Source organism: Lissotriton helveticus, chromosome 4_1 (assembly GCF_964261635.1).
Source record: "Lissotriton helveticus chromosome 4_1, aLisHel1.1, whole genome shotgun sequence".
In the NCBI taxonomy this organism is placed as follows: domain Eukaryota; kingdom Metazoa; phylum Chordata; class Amphibia; order Caudata; family Salamandridae; genus Lissotriton; species Lissotriton helveticus.
Window position 1 is genome coordinate 1,253,552,708 of NC_136063.1, and position 17,566 is coordinate 1,253,570,273.

The 17,566-nt window shown below is 44.0% G+C and overlaps 1 protein-coding gene across 9 annotated transcripts in view; it reads left to right on the top strand.

The window, feature by feature from the left end:
* The window catches only part of C4_1H18orf63 (chromosome 4_1 C18orf63 homolog), a 1,754,940-nt gene that overhangs the window by 249,522 nt on the left and 1,487,852 nt on the right, over positions 1 to 17,566 (top strand). The gene's annotated exons all lie outside the window — the stretch shown is intronic.

The window sequence follows — 17,566 nt, forward strand, 5'->3', positions numbered from 1 at the left end:
ATCTGAATGCTGAAGGATTAGCCTTTGCATGTGAAGGTTAAACTATGCTGCTTTTAAGTCGGACTTGAAAGACCAAGAAATAATCCTCTGCTTATGTAAGAAATATTTTTGGGGAGTAGGTAATCTGCCAAATGTGCACATTCCCTTGTATGGACCCAAGGGAAATAAAATAAATAACGACAAAACTAAGTAAATCAGAATAAAGAAAGCTTTATTCCTATAGTTGTGCTTTAAAATTCACTTCACAAAGTGAAGAAAAAAGAGGAGCAGAGCTCCAGGTCTACGTTTGAAGGTGCGGAAAGTAAGGGACTGACATCAGGATGCATTTGTGATACTTAAATGAGGCTCAATTCTCACTTCCGGAGCCGAATGATGTTGCCATTGAGCCACGTGGGGGCCAATTTTCACTGCACTATATCTACACTGTCCGCTATTGAATATAGACACTCTTAATTTTCCTTCAAAATGTTTCCCCTGTGAAAGGGAAACTGTCACCCTCTAAGACTACAGGGTTTAAGCCTTGATGGAACTGTGGCAAGCAGATGTTTGTGACAGGTCCCCAGGGGGTGTGTCTCTGGTGTTTGGGCTCAGCATACACCTCCAAGGCCTGCAACAACTGCGTCCAGATGAACCCAAACGCCATACATGAATGCAAGGTGAAACTGTACATGGCAAAGCACTGCAAGACTCCAGGCAGGTCTCACTCCAGGCCGTGAAGAGCACGGACTGTTTCGATGCGCTGCCAAAGCTGCTCCCACAGCCGCAGTGCTCATCTTTGTGGTCAAAGTCTTCGGGTATGCCAAAGAAAAAAAATGTACGAAGTTCATGCCGGACTAAACCCCATCCTGCCACTCTCCGGCAAATGCGATTTTGTTTTTAGTCCTACTGCCCTGGATTCCGGGTCTGTTGGTGATGTTGCAGCAAGTCGAAACCTTTCAAGAGACCATGCTGCGCATCTTTGGCACAATGCAGACATCCTTTGGCATGCTTTCGGGCCCCAAGTATCCACAAGGACCCCCAGTCCGGTTACCACCAGTGGCTCCGCCCTCTGCAATCTGTAGCCCTTGAACCTGCCTCCAGTTCCACACTGGCATTGGTGTTGACTTCGGGTTTGTGATGCAGGAAGAGCTGCAAAGCATTGTGGTCTCTGACTCTGAGCAGAATTAATTTCTACCTTGAGAGAAGCCGTGTCAATCAATCAACACTTTATTTCGCATTTAAAATCAAATGTGTAAAAAGTACAAACAAGAAATAACAAACATTTCAATAAATTGAAATTAAAGACATACATTCTTAAAATCATTACCATAAAAATCTGATAGCAGCATATTTCATCTAAGTAATTCAATTATGTTATTTCACCATGAGATCTATTTTCCATGTGTTTGTTACAGATGCTTTAAAATGTAGTGAAATGTTCGCTAAACTGCGGGTTTTTAAGGGTGTACATAAAAATGAGGCAGTTGCGGAGCATACATACAGTGCTTCTAGTTCTAACATAACAGTCATAGCGATGATGTAATTACACAATCAAAATTTCTGCAAGAGTGGAATAATAAATCTTTTTCTCTCCTTTTCATAAAAACTCCAGAAAAATAATATATGTATAATTGGTTGTTTTGAACAAAAATCACAGAGAGAACACATTTGCAGGATAGCCCAACATAAGTGTTATATAACCTAAGTGAAAGCATTGTTAGAATATAAGATGGCGGTTATTACCCACAAAGGACAGATATGACGATGGGCCATACTGCAAAGACGGTCTGTTAATGTATGCAATTACTCTGGCTTTATCTTTATTTTTAATCCATCTTTCATGTGCGCCTTTTTCTAGGAAATATTTAGTTAGCTTCGCCTTCGAGAAGGTTTCACACTCTGCAGGTTCAGCATACAAGACCCATAGCCTCAATGATTCAAGATTCCGCTGTAAATAGTATAACCATGACATTTTAGATCCATGATCCAATTTCATAATGTCATTTAAGATGCATTGATTTGTTTGTACCACCTTCCGTTTCCATATTGATAACAAGAGCAACAAAGAGGCCAGTTTGATTGTATCCATGATGTAGGGTAGGCCCAGTTCTTTATGAGGAATCACATTTGTGCAAGCCTTTGGAACGGACAATAACCTCTTGGCAAACCCATCCTCTATTTTTTGGAGGTTGTCAACATTGACTGTAGCCCATATAGCGCCTGTACGTTACCATTAAGATGGTTTTTGTCAGATACATTTCAACGATCTCTGGTATTGGTTTGTTACCCAAATTCGTTGCAAACCTAAAAATTGAGGCAATACTTTTGTTTATCTGACTAGCCCTTGAATTCACCATCATGTTCCAGTTTCATTTAGTGTCAGGGCAATGCCCAAATATGAGAAATTTCTACTATGTCAACATTTCTATCTTCAATGGCATAAGTTCCTTTCTTTTTACTTTTCCCAACACACATTATAAAGGGCTTTGTTCTGTCGACGTGTAGGTCAAGTCTTTTATAAAAGACACATAATTAATAATGCAATTTTTGTAGGGCTAAAGGTGTTCTTCCAAAGTAACACAAGAAGGAAAGGGAGTGAAGAGGTAATGCTCAAAGGAGCAAAAGAGGTGGATACGTCCTCCTCAAGTTATATTGTCAAAAAACAACGTGATCCACCCTTATGGGAAAGTATAGAAGTGTGCCTCCAGACTACGTGTGTCTGCTACAATGGTGGAAAGCACACAGCTTTGTTTAAATACCCCTCAGCCACCAAAAGGACCCTTGGTGTCATGCTTCATCATCGGGGTCTTCTTGCCCCGCTGCGGGACGGGGTTTGCTGTGACCTACTACTACGTGGGGGCACTGGTTATGAAAAACAATACTATGTGTGGTGTAGGAGTGTGAGTGTAAGGGTCAGAAGTGAGTGAATGGTGAATGGTGAAAAATTAAAAAATACCTGGCTTGGTGGAAAAAAATATATTTGAATGTTCCTTTGAGCTCGTATCATTAAAAGTGGGGAATGAGATGGAGATACTATGCTTTAATGAGCAGTGTTTCCTGTGTCGACATGTTTCGAAGCCCTCCCCTGGCTTCTCATCAGGACCTTGAAGAGATCCCTTCTACACTCAAATCAAAACAACTGTGTATGTACATATAATCCTAACTAAGTGGTGCAAATAAATTTAACATGCACCGTATACTATACCCCAGTAGGTATAGTATGGGTTTCTTATATCTCCCAGATAATGCCCCATGAGCCTTCAAAAGGGGAGGGAAGGGGTACCTATAGTCAAACAAATATCAAGGTTACCTCCTCACCAGGACACTGCCTCGCCGCGGCTCTGTGAAAAGGCGTTCTTGCCAGAAGAACCACATCATCTGCGTAGAGCAAAATGGGTAATAGGGCAGGACTAACTTTTGGAGTGTCTATTATCTTATCTACCAGGTGGTCATTTAATTTATTAGTATACAGTGTAAACAGGAAGGGCGCGAGCACACAGCTCTGTCTTACACCATTTGTAATGTTAAAAGGTCTGGTACATTCACCATGCATACCATGGCGAACCTTCACAGTAGCACCTGCCTACAACTGTCTTATTAAACAGATTATTGGTGTCTCCACCCCCATTTGCTCCATAATGTGCCACAACTTGCTATGGTTGACAAAATCAAAAAACGGATGAGAGATGCATAAATGCCATGTAGTGGTTTTCTTGCTTGGCCTGTGTATACTTTGCTGCTAAATGGGCCAAGTTCAGACATTGGTCCAACGTCCCTCTGACTTTCCTGAACCCATATTGTACATCCGCAAGGATCCCCTTCTTAGCTACCCAGTCTTCCATTCTGTTTAGTAATAGACGGCCCATTACCTTTGCCGTGCTGTTAATTAGCACAATTGGCCGATAATTTACAGGATCAGAGCCATCTCCTTTTTTATAGATCGGTACAATAATAGACTGTTTCCAGGACAGAAAAGGGCCCTTCATGCCAATAGCATTGAACACTGCCATAAGTAAGGGTTCCCAGAAGTCTCCATTATTTAAAAATATGTCAACAAGGACCCCATCTGGGCCTGATACCTTTAACGACGATGCTTGTGCCAATGCAAGTTCTACCTCGTCCATAGTAAAGTCTAAAGGCAGGGTAGCTCTTGGGCTGTCCTCTAGTCCATTGCTACAATTTTTATTATGCCTTTGGAAGATTTTTTGAAAGTGGTTAATCCACGTGTTTTCATCTATAGAAAGATCTGTGGAAGGGCCACCTTCCATTGTAAGAATGGAAGGTTTACGACTTCCCAGAATGCTTTGGAGTCATTAGCATTAGCCGCTATCCTTAATTTCTCCCAAGCTTCAGATCTCAGTTCTTTTTTTTTGCTCTGCTATAGATCTTTTATGAATTCCTCGCAGATTTTTTATTTGTAGTTTGCCCCTTGGTTTTGATTTTAGTGCATTCTGAAGATTTACAGAGGCTTTTGAGCAGATTTTATCAAACCATCAGTTGTGTTGCTGGCTTGCTACGCTACTCAAACAAGTTAATTGTATCTTAATACCCTCTAAAATTGTTGTAAAATGCTTTCACTAATTGAGGTTTATTTATTAAGAGATTTAGACAGGATAGGATCTCGTTAAAATTCGTCTGAATTACTCAAGTGAAAAGGAGGTTTGCATCAATTTTGCTCCACTTTAGCGAGTAGCCATTTTGTCTGGCTAAAGTGGGCTTCGGGGTTATAGAACAGTTTTTATTTATACAGTGATCTTTCCGTGGTAGCATTATGGAGATATTAGCATGGTCACTGTGCTCTGTCATCTTGATATTTATTTCCACTGAAAATTTTCATGGCTACTAGATGTTAATATGTTGTCTATCACCGAGGTAGCCTTGCCCCTATAAAAAGTCAGGATTATTTGACCGTTAATATGGGTTCTCTGTGTCCTGATCTCCAGCTGCCAAACCATTAGTAGGTTATTTAAGGCATTTCCGTAAGCGGTATGCACAAAGTGATCTTTTGATTCCTCCTGTTTTATCGTATGCTGGCATAGTCTATAATCTTCCTTCATACATTTAGATATATTAAAATCACCTGCCCATATAACATAAACTGGCTTTGCTTGTGAGAATATTATGTCCTCTAGTGTATCGCCAATATCCTTTACAACCTCATACGGGGTTGCAAAGTTGTTCATTATCATCCAAGTTAAGCTGTAGTTACTGTCCAACAGAATAATATGGAAAAACTACAAATTATTAATAAAGCATACCACTTTAAATGAAATAGTGTTGGATATACAGGTCAACAAACCTCTTTTTCCACACCCTTTAGTAGATGGGAGGGCCGGCGTATGAAAACATCGATAACCGTTTATAAAAATTGGCTCCGCTTCCCATGTCTCTTGAAGGCATAGAATTTGATGGCTTGAGACTATGTTATACCACTCATTATTATCTTTATTATTCTTGTAACCAGTTATGTTCCAGGAAAGCAGAGTATGAAAGATATTGTTTGTTCCAGTCTTTTTTGTTAACTCTATACTAGGTGTCAGGTCCTGAGAACTACGATGCATAGCTACGGTAGAGGGTTGGACACTCACATCTGGCCTTTCCTCGATTGCAAGTGAATTTACCGTTACAGGGTTATACAGGGGTACTTCATACCTATTACGATCTTCGTCATCATGACCAGTATGAAGTGGTACAACTGAGGATAGTCAGTCACAGGTATTTAGGTCTGTTAAAGGTGCATATTTATTGGAAGTGAGTATGGTTCAATTCTCCCTGCTTAGTGGGCAATTCCCCCTGTTATACCTCTGTAAAGGGGCTCTAGACATGAAGGGTCTCTGTATATACAATTGCTTATAGAAGAGTCCCTGTGGGACAGCATAAATCTGTGAGCTCCATATTTGTGCTGTAGGAAGCTGAGCTAGTAATTCTCCTACAACATGTATATTATCAAAATTCAATACTACACAATCCCCCTCAATACATTTCTCAGAGTTGCTTAACCAGGACATTTATTTTTCTTGCCATGATTAAATGATCATATGTAGATGATGGAAGTATTGCAGTCTTGGTTAACCAATGCCTGGACTTGTCCATCAATTGAATAGTTGTTTCTTGTTGTTCTCTTGTAAGTGATGGAACATTAACCAATACGAACACGTAGAGACATGCAGCTGGTGGTAGATTTCAAATTTCTGAATTAGCGTACCCCTCTTTATTCGCTTTCCTTGTATTAAGCCTATTGGGCATGGAGCTATCCTTTACGGGAGACCGCATCCTCTCCCTTAATGTTCTCCTCATGCAAACTTTCTCCATCCGCAGGTAGCTTATTTCCCTCATCTCCACCCCCATCATGCTCCCGGCTCCAGGAGTATTCCCCTGTCTGGAAATGAGTGATCTTGTTGCCTCCACTGGTTTAGTTATCGCCCCTGTATTTAGCTCTCCTGTCGAATGCAAAATGTTGCTAGGCGCAAATCCAATTGATAGAACTGGGATTTCATCTATATTTATACCTGGCCCAGCCCTAGCCGCATTATCATCCACCAAAGATTTTAAAATTATTTCAATTGCGGTTAAGCGTAACAGAATGGGCTGTAACAAGGCTGTTAATTTCTCCCCCATAATGTCATCAAGTGGTTGTTGCATAGTTGAATTAGTTGGAACCTACCCTTTGACTGTTCTATACACTCTGAAATGGTTATTCTTGGATTCGACTTCCTTGTTTTTTAGGTCTTGCCTGAGCCAGCGCATGCCCTGCTCTGCGAGACATTTAGTGTGTGGGTTTTTAAAAGTCCTTCCACACGCTTTTGGCTGGCATAGAGCGTGTGGTTACGCGCACAAGGTTGAGCAGAGGCGCCATCTGGCTTTCCTCTCTCGTCATGGCGCGCGCACACCACTCGCTAACCTGTGTGTTTTTTTTTATTTCCTTTTTGCGCACGCTAGTACACACAACTCCCGGTCGCGGCCGCACGTCTTGCTCGCAAGCACTTTTACTTTCGCGCGCACCATTTGCTTGTCTTTTTTTTTGCACTGTACTTTCGGGCATTCTTTTCGGTGAGAGGCACCTTGCCTTCCATTTCAGCAGAGGGCTTGTTTTGAAGACTCTACCTTTTCTCGGTGACTACCCGCCTCCGGCAGTGATATGGCGCACTGGGAGAGGAGAGCATTCTCGGGACACCCTGTGACTAAAACGTGCAGTCATGATCCGGCCCTGGACAATCTTTACCGAGTCTGCTTGGAGAAAGTGTTTTGAAAGGGGGTTGTCACATTTCTTCCTGTCCTTGTGTTCGTAATTTTCTCTCTTTTTGGTTTGTGATGGTCCCATGCTTTCTCCTGAAGGGGCCCTTTAAAACACTGCAGGTTTTATTCCACATTCATCCGATCCTTCCGCACTGCTTGCATGCCTGTCTTTTGTTTAGGAAAGTGCTGCACGTCGCGTAGGTCACTTCGGAGCACTTATTTAATTAGATTGAACGTCTCCGCATCCTGTCCTTGTGCAGTGCATTTCAAACAACACGGAAGCGCCCCAGAATCGCTTCACCTTGGCACATCTGTTACCAGGTGTGCACTACAGCTGCCCTAGCCTATTTTTGCCCCCCTCGCCGGTCTGTGTTTGCACAGCCCTCTTCCTCTGATCTCCAAGCCGCTCCGGTCTGCAGGCTCAGCCCTGGCTGTCGCGCCAGGGCGCAGCTGCAGCTCGCAGCCCTTGTCGACCTGGGTCCCCAGCCACCCCTTATACAAAGCAGCAGGGGGGGGGGGTTGTGACTCGAGTGTCCCCATATCCGCTCCCTAGTTCTTTTTCTTGAAACCTGGCTTAAAAACTCAGAAGAGCCATTGCCGTGCACAGCCAGGCCCAGCCCCAGTCACTGGAACGGCACCCGCGTCCCATGATTCTCACAAAGAATCCTACTGGGAACCTGCACCTCTCCAACCCTCCCTGCCCCAGCGAAGCTTTCACATTCACAGCAGTGACAGAGTGAAGGCTTCAAAATGAATGCCCGAGGCGATCATTTCTATCAGATGCAGTGGAGAAGTGCAGAAGTGTGGCTCACTGGTTAGAGGAGGCAGACCCGGACGCTGAGATCAGACCCGGGACCAGGGTTCAATTCCCGACGCGGCAGGGTCTTGAGCCCAAAATGTCCACGGACTCGGTAATTCTCGCTTCGGTGCCTACTCAAATCACAGGTTCACACTCTGCAACTCTGGGCAATAGCTTGCTTAATCTCCACTACGGCCCCCCGTGGCGGGATGCCTGGCTTTCACCTTGGGGATACCCAGTAGGGGCTATCTCACAGGGAAAAAACCAGGACGGGTTCCCAATGCAAAGCGCTTTGAGACCTGGCGGTGATATTGCGCTATATAAAAAAAAAAAACTATCCTACTCCGAAAGGGTACCCTGCAGCAGGCCTCATTACATATCCTAGCATTGGCGGTTTTGCATACAGCAGGATGTGGCCTCGGGTTTACTGTCTTGGGGAAGTACTATACAGCGCCTCGACTCAAAAAAATGTAGTGCTGAGGCGGCAAGTGCCAGGTATCATCAAATGACCCCTCATCAGCAGTTTTAGGTTATTTGGGAAAAAAACCTTCTTTGTGTTCAGGCACACACAAGGCTTGTTAAAAGCGTTTTACATGTTTATAAAGTATTTCTGAATTATTCAACTTTTTAGAGTGCTCTTCAGTATGTAGGTTTAGACTATGAAGAATTTCCCCATGATATGTGCACATCTACAGTCCTATCTAGTGAACAAGTGAGTGCTCTGCACTTGTGTCTGTATGTACACTCACAGACATATATATGTGGATAGATAGATAGATAGATAGATAGATAGATAGATAGATAGATAGATAGATAGATAGATAGATAGATAGATAGATAGATAGATAGATAGGCATAGCCAATAGGTCTAGCCTTTGGGACCTTAAAAGTGTTTAGCCATTTTACAGTTAATGTTGTTGCAGTAAGGATATTGTGCTGCATAACTAAATACTTATAAGGTCCAAAAGGTGAGACCTATTGGCTATGCCAATGCTTATTTTGCTTTCTTGGGTGTACTACGTTTTTGGGGTCTCTTTTCCTCTTTAGTTGCACCTTAACCTTTGAAATAACAGGGGGATCTGAGCTGTGACATGGTGTTGCCGGAGGAATCAGTGCTAATTGTTCTGCACCAGGACTTCCAGCCCCTGAGGCCCTATTTATCACTGCATCATTCTGACCTTCCACCAGCTCTGTTATCATGTCACCCCTTCCCAGCTACAGTCTTTTTTCAGTAATTGAAACTTGCTTTTCAATAGCTGTTGTGGCTTTCAATAGAAAAGAGGCTAACATTGTAATGGGGCCCCCCTCTTGAATTGATTTAGTTACCTCTTTCTTGACCATGCCGGCCTCCAGGGTTTTCTTAGTCCGGATGTTCAAGGCGGGGGGGGGGGGGGGCAGCCCAGCCTCTTACAGGCGGTGACAGGCGTGGACTGGCCCACCCTTGGCCTGGCCTTGCCCGGGCACGTCCAGTGCTGCAGGACGTCCAGGGCCCTTTCATGCGCCTCCGGGCACAAACAGGAAATTGTGTTGGCGGTGCTCCACTGCAAAGGGTACCGGCGTCCAGTAGTTTTAGTGCCACTCTCCTGCGCTTCAGGAAGCCCAGAGTCCTTTACTCGACTCCGGGCGCAAACAGGAAATCGCGTTGGCGGTGCTTGACCGTAAAGGGTACCGGGATTTGAAGTCCCCGGTGTCCAGTAGTTTTAGTGCCATTGTCAATAGTCAACCCCTCAGACTCAGACACTATTCCTCCTCGCAGTCGTACATAGACAATAAACCTGCTTTTTGGCTTGGACTCCAATTGGAGCCAGCCATATCAGGATGACCATGGAGAGGATGGTGAAGAGTCCCCCCCCATATGATGAAGACAATTGATACACTCTCCAGGACTGTCATTATCACATGTATATATATATATATATATATATATATATATATATATATATATATATATATATATATATATATATATATTTTTTTTTTTGTATTCTATGTTTATTCTTCTCTTATCTAATGTTTTTATATTGCTTCCTGTTCCTTTGTACAGTTTCTGTAAAGTGCTCTGTCACCCTAATGGGTCATGTTCGTGCTATATAAAACTCCAAATAAAAAATTAACTACTGAAGCAAGTGCATCTTTTGCTACCGTTTTTTGGAGGCTGCCGAGGTCCTTAACCTCCACATCCCCACTATGTTGGTGAAAAGGAAATGTCCACAAAGAGGGCCAAGCACCTCCCAAACCACTTCTGCCCTTCAATGAGGCCCTCACATACACTCTTTGGGCACTTGACCAAAACTGTGCTATGGCTTGCAGGTCAATCGACAGAGCGCCCATCGCCATAGACCAGCTCCAGGTGCCCATGACTTTTTAACTCAGCATCCAACTTCTGAGATTTTGGTGGTGCAGGTGTCCGCCAGCAGAGTCAACCAGAACACCTTTCTGACCTTGGGACATGTTTTATAAGATTTACAGGCTTCCTTGGCCCAAACCATTTATATGGTCAGGATGTTGTCTTGGGCCTAGACACCGCTGACTGTCTAGAAGCGTAATGTGGTTTGGCTTTCAAGCACTACAGATGGATGAGAACCACAGGCTTCTCAAGATACGTCCAGGCTTCCCTAATGGACATGCTGTTCAACGATACCCCCTGTTTAGTGAGAAGGCAGACTCGACCCTAGCACATTTTAATGAGAGTTGAACTAGAGCATATTCCCTGGGCCTTTTGCCACCAGTCTGGCAATCCCCCCAACAGTTTCATCCTTTTTGAAGCTATGCCAGGGGCTTGGCACATTAACATTGTCAGGCCCTGCTGCCCCCACAGCAGACCTCCGCCTCCCAGCCTTTCAAGGCCAGGGATTTAAGCCCATCAGATAACGATCTGGCCATCAAGGGCAGTCCCCACCCCTCTGGTAACAACCCTTCAAACTTCTTTAGTGCGCCCTTCCTGGCACACAGCCCCCCGGTGGGAGGCAGGATCAGCCACTTCATATCTGGGTGTCAGAACATTACATCTGAGAGGTGGCTCCTCCAAATTTTCTAATGGGGTTTTGCCCTGTCATTCTTTTTTTATCTCACCACACCTACCACCTACATTAGAGCAGCTCTTGGAAGACCATCTGTCCATTTTGTTTAAGGAGGTGCAGGCTCTTTAAGCCAGAGGAGCCATAGAAAGGGTTTTGTCCTCGGAAGTAGGGACTGGATGCTCTTTTCTGCTACTTTCTTTTGCTGAAGTAAGGGAGGCCTTTGTCCTATCTCAAATCTTTGCCTTCTCAATGCATTCCTGCGCAAAGACAACTTCAAGATGCTCACGCTTGCCCAGGTTCTGTCTGCCCTGGATTCCGGAGATTTGATGGTAGCATTGGACCTGCAGTATGCCTATTTTCACAGGCTCATAGGTGCTACCTGTGGTTTAAGGTGGAGCACAAGCATTTTAAGTTTGACGTGCTCCCTTTCTGCCTCACTGTACTCCTTGGTTGTTCACAAAGGTGATGGTGGTGGTCACTGCCCAGTTTGAGAGGTGGGATTACGACTTGTTCCTTACAGCGATGACTGGCTGTTGAAGGCGTGCTCTCCACAGTCAGTTGCAGACCATCTCCAAATGATGGCAAACCTCTTGACATCATTGGGGGTTTCAAACAATCTGCTTAAGTCACACCTGACTCATTTGCAGAGGCTCCCCTTCATCAGAGCCATCCTGGATGTGGTGCATTTAGTGGCATTTCTTCCAGATCAGCGAGACTAGCACACTTGGGCTATGATCTGGATGTTTCAGCCTCTGTCCTATGTTTCAGTGAGGATGGCTCTGAGGCTTCTAGGCCTGCTTACTTTCTTGATCCTACTTGACGCCCATGCCCACTGGCATTGTGGCAGCAGTGGAATCTGAAGTCTCAATAGGCCCCAAACCAGGGAAGCATGTGGCATTCTATCTAGTGATTGGAGGGGATTGGAAAAGATCTGCAGTGGTGGCTGCTCAATCACAATTGGACCAGCAGTAGACCCCCTTTCTACCCTACCCAGACTTAATGGTGGTGACAGTCTCCTCGCTACTGGGTTAAGGAGGCCATCTCAGAAAGATGGAGATCAAAGAACTCTGGTCTCTGGCGGAGTCCCTCTGCCACATAAATCTGTTGGAGCTGCTGGTGATTTGCTTGGCTTGAAGGACTTTCTGGCAACCATCAAGGGCAGGCTAGTTCAGCTTTTCACAAACAACACCACTACCATGTAGTACTGCAACAAACAGGGTGGAGTAGATTCAGGGATCCTGTGCTAGAAGGCTCTGCTCCACTGGAGCTGGCTGGGCATTCAAGGTATTTCCCTGGTGGCACCATACCTGGCGGGATCTTTAAATGCCATGGTGCACAAGCTCAGCTGAAGACTCCTAGCAGAATACGAATGGGAGTGCACCATGAGATTGTATACAACACCTTCCAACAATGGGGAGAACCCTGTAATTTTTTCACATTGGAGTTTTCAAGAAGGCATTTCCCTCATAGACGCATTCCACATGCCGCAGAGCACAGGACTCTTGTATTCCTACCTGCCACTTCCTCTCCTACCCAAGTTCTGATGAAGATTTGAAACCACTGGGTCTAAATTAGCCTAGTGGCTCCAGATTGGGCCAAGGGAGTGTACAACCCAGAACTTCTGGACCTGAGCATCTATTCTATCAGGATTCTGCTTTGGGAGGATCTTCTATCAAAGTAGCAGGGCAGGATCATGCACCTGGGTGTGCGCAAGCTGCACCTCCCTGTGTGGAGATTGCCCATCAGCACTTGATCTCCCTCGATCTTCCTCCTGAAGTCGTTGATGTGATCCTGGCACTCAGATGTCCATCCACAAAATCAATGTATGCTGGACGATGGAATAAACCTATGGCTTGGCGCGGCACCTGCCAGACAGACTCATTGTAGGCCAAATTCTCTGATATATTGCTGTAATTTTGCTTTGTCCCTGGCCCAGAAAGGACTTGCTGGGGGCATGTTTAAAGTTTATTTGTTAGCCCTTTTGGTCTTTTTACATTTGTCGGAACAGCCATCCATATTCAAATCACCTGTTTTGATGGTTTTTCTAAAAGATTTGCAACATATATTTCCACCAAAGCCCTTTGTGATGCCATAGTGGGACTTTAATTTGGGTCTCACTTTCCTCATGTGTACTCCTTTTGAGCCAGTTCACAGTGGTCCATGATGCTTTCTCACATTAAAAATGTTTTTTTCTGGTTGAGGATAACATCGGCACACTGTGTGATTGACCTTCAGGCCCTCTCGGTCCTGCCACCTTATACTACCTTTTTTCCTGACAAACTGGTGTTACAGATACGAGCAGCACTCCTACCAAAGTTGGTGATGCATTTTGATGTCGAATAAGCCATCTTTTTTTCAACTTTCTTTATGCTGCCTCATCCTCGGAAGAGGATGAAATACTCGACTGCTCGTACTCCAAGAGAGTGTAGAGCTTTTACATTGATTGCATCAAGGAACATCGTGGACGATCAGCTCTTTGTGGTGTGCTCTGGTGCAAAAACAGCCAAGTTGGTGCAGAAATGGACCATCTCTCGAATTCTAGTTCTCTGTATTAAAATGTGCTACGCATTGGCTAAGAAGCAGCCTTCAAATGGCCTGAGGGCTCATTCCATCAGAGTTAAGGCTGCTACCACCATGTTGGCACACAGTATGCCTGTCATGAATGTCTGTCAGGCTGGTACATGGGCATCGGTGCATATTTTCAGTAAGTAACTTGTACTTTTAAAAACTACTTAAAGAGAGTAGGACAGAAGTAATGGATGAGTGTCCGCACCTAGGATGTAAAAGGGAAGAAAAAGAAGCATGCAGGGCAACAAGGAGATTGAGGAGAATGTTGGGGACAGTTAGAGGCAGTCAGTAATACACAATGGGCGCTGGATTTCTTTAAGTTTTTGTTGTTGTTTACAGGCTTTCTTGTGTGCAGTCTTCATTTAATTCGAATGAGATCCTCACTTTCTCCAGCTGTATCTAATCTTCCACACGTGGTAGAGATAACCAACTGTTGCAGCAGTCACACCGTTGTCTTGCTCTCCAGTGAGGAAAGTTGCCACTTTCACTGCCGTCCAGAGGTGGTCGCAAGATTTTATGTCTACTAACAGAAATAAGGAATACTTGTCAACCACACTTGGAGAAGCCGAGCCTTCTTAAGCAGCCCACCTGCTGCTGAAGCCTTTTACTATCCTCTATTTGTCTGGCAATTATGGAATTCACTGATTAAAATAGAATACTAACAAGACAATACAATAGAGAATAAAATACTTCATTTGAATACTTAATATGTAGTTAATATTTTATATGGCAATAAGGAAGATAAAATCACGAATTATATAAAAAACGATAACTTGCTTTCCGAATGCAGTGCTAATGACCGACCATTAAACAAGATGACTTCACACCACATCTTTAAATTTCTAAAATTCTACACACAGAGATGATATTGTACCTAAAGTTGAGCAAGTCATAATGTTAATGGGAGAGTAAAATGTCACATCACTAGTGAGATCATGCAAGCCGTAGCTCGCAGACCAAATCTCAGCAGTACAACCACTAAGTAACAACATATAAATGCACATCAACACATAAAAACACCTACTCAAAAGTAAATGACAGTTTATTCAGTGTTGTCTCATTTGTAGTGATAATGCTAATGTGATAAGTAGACTGACCTGCAATATTGTTTATATCACATCTAAATACACGTGTCACATCAAGGGCGATGTCATGAGCATTTCACTTTGTGTGCGGGGTATAGTATGCATGACTGTTTTGAGTAACCATAACTTGCTAATTTCAGTGCTTTTTTTAACCATAACTTGCTTTTTGTGTTTTTAATTATTTAAAATGTTTTTATACATACTTTAATGTGTTATTACAGTGCAGATGGCATTAATGTATTGAGTATTCAAATATACATACATATTTCGGATTTACAGTAAAATGGTGAGTCAGAAGAGGAAAAAGTTATATAATATTTAATACTTAATGAATTATTTAATGCAACAATGTAGAAGTAAAACCAGTTACCCCGATATAATGTTTGCACACTTCTGATACTTGTATCGCTAAAAACACTTCTGCGAGAAAAAGACAAAATACACAAAATCAGTGCAGTTATGGCAAGGTTAAACAATGTTCGCAAACAAGCAATTCTCTTGGACCTCGACTATTCTTTTTTTAAAAACATTTTGTATTCGTTTTTTCAATTGCAACATCAAATAACAGTACAGTCACCACTACAGTACCTTGACTATTCTTAATCAAGATGTGATAACAAAGTGACAACGCAATCTTCCTACCCAAACATATTGGTTAGTAACATAACGTCTATTGTTCAAGACTTTAAAACATAAAGCAGCACACAACTGATTAAATAACTGTCTATAGTCAACATGAAAGAACAGTATGTCATAAATCTAACATGCAGGTGCACCGAGCGTAGTATGCTATTCAGTGCTGTAAATGCTGTACCTGGTAACCTGCAAAGGAAATGAAGTGTCTCAGTGTTGGCTTAGGATCAGCGGGTGTTGGTCAACTAAAACTACGATAACCATTACTGGGAACCCCGGAGGCATCTGGGCAGCATCTCCTCACACTAAGGTGGCCGATTTGAGGGCAAAGGGAGCTGATGTACCCTGGCCTCGGACAAGTGGGAGCAAGCCCAAAAGCACGAAGAACTAAAATACAAAGTCAGACTCTCAATCCAGTTAGCTGGCTAGCCAGACTATTGTAGGACCGCTGCACACATCTGGGTTAGTCAAAGGAAGCAAATACAGTAAAAGGTGGTGCAGAGAGAGCGTGTACTCACCAGGCAGAGTCTTAACTCCACTGTCCCGCACTTGTCAAGGTAATTTCGGAAGTAGTTCTTTTCAGTTGTGCAGTGAAGGGTAGAGAAAGTTTCCTGGTGCGGTTTCCACGTCTCCTAGGCCTGTTGGGGTCTTCCACACAAGCAAGTGCAGCAGACAAGTTTGCCAAGAGAACTTTATGCAAAGGGACCTTCAAGCTTAGTCCTGTCCAGCTGGAAGTGGGCAGCTCCACAGTCTGTAATCACTGATAGCTGCAGGCTCCACTCAGGTCCAGGCTGTCGGGCGTAGACCAGTATCCAGACAGAAACCAGACTCCTCAGAAGTGTAGACAGTGTCAATCCCCTTCCCCAAGATAGACCCTCCTCCGTGATACAAAACACAAGGGGATGGCTACTATCCCAGGAAAAGAGAGAGACCAAAACCAGAGGTCTAACTGGGGTCAGGATATAGCCCCAAACATCAATGAGATACAGTTCCCTGCAGAGGGTAGAAAAGACAAGAACAAAAGACAGGATTAAGTAACATCAATCAAGTAAGTCTTGTCACTTGCTTACTAGTTATTTAGGAGAAATATGCTGTCACGCTCTTACCTGACCTTTGTGATAAATACCCTCATATGGTTTTTTCAATGAGCACCCAAGGAGCACCCAATCAACAAAAGGATATAACTCAAGCAAGAGTCTGTAGGTCTCTCTCGAAAATAAAGATACAGTAAGGTTTTCTTTTCTCTTTTATCTCCGGGGACGATATCCAGTGAGAATGTTCCAAACAAATAAAGATTGCCTGTGTACGTCAAAAAAAAGGAAAAACGCAACCACAGGTTTTCCAGAGTTCACTTTGCACAAGCACAATTGTCTGCAGTAGAAACGCTGTCTTGCGTTTCCGCAAAAATAATAATGTGGCCAAACGTAGAAGAAACACTCCCTCTCGTTTCCAAGGGTGAAAGGAACAGAACAGAAAATTAGAAAATGCAGCTGCGTTCTCGCACTGCTAATTCCAAGAAATGAAAACAATGTCTGCCTCGTGTAAGCGCTTCCGTGCGCAAAACGAAACTCCAGGTCAAGAGTCACGGAGGTGACGGGAGAGTGGAGCAAGTACAAGGGGAGGAGTCGCGATGTCCAGGCTCACCTCACAGTTCGGTAAAGTGCAGCGAGTCCAAACGGAAAGGTGAAGAGTTCCAGGAGTTCAAGGGGAAGGCAGGGGGACTACGTCCAGACACTTGATCTCGGAAACAGAGCAGATCCACGTTCCAAACACGGCAGGTCCAAGATTCAAACACGGCAGGTCCAAGGTCCAAACACGAAAAACGTCGAAGGACTGCAGCAAGGAAAACCAAGCGCCGCCATCTTGGTGGGGGAGGTATAAGAGCCTCCTCTCATCGTCTCTGATTGGCCCACAACCCTCTAGTATCTTTCTGTTTACGTTCGCCCCCACCATGGCATTATGGGAGATGTATTACAAGCAGCGCGTCACAGCATATTTCTGCCTGTAACTGCCCCTAGGATAGTAAAAGGGGAACTACGGCCTTCGGATCCTAACACAGGCCTTAAGATGGTCAGTGTTGTAGAGGTCAGCTCTATTTATATATTCCCATAGTCAGCCAGTCGGACATTTCCTCCCTGCCAGCCAGTCAATCAGGGTGCATCAGGTGGTGCACCCGCAGAGAGCAGTGGAGGAAGGTCGTCTTCCCTCAATGCACTGTACTGGACACTGCCCTTGTGCAAATGACC